Below are 261 nucleotides of genomic sequence, written 5' to 3'. Positions count from 1 at the left end.
GACTAACCCTGGCTATTGCATGAGACTTTAACCTACCTCATTTGTCAGCTCCGTTCTCCCAGGTTGCACCACCTCTAGAATGTAGACGGTTCAGTGCTGTCACCTTGGAATGACCTTTTGCTTCTGTCCCTTCCCCTGATAGCTAACTCACCCTTACCAGAAAAGTTCTATATGTAAATCAGATAATGATTCTTGCTTCTCTGTGTTCTTCCAAGACCTTCTATTGTCCATGGAATCAAGTGAAAACACATTGCCTTGATC

The sequence above is a fragment of the Mus pahari genome, chromosome 3 (genome assembly GCF_900095145.1).
Source record: "Mus pahari chromosome 3, PAHARI_EIJ_v1.1, whole genome shotgun sequence".
Lineage (NCBI taxonomy): Eukaryota > Metazoa > Chordata > Mammalia > Rodentia > Muridae > Mus > Mus pahari.
The sequence above is the reverse complement of the archived record's forward strand: the minus strand, read 5'-3'. Positions refer to the sequence as shown.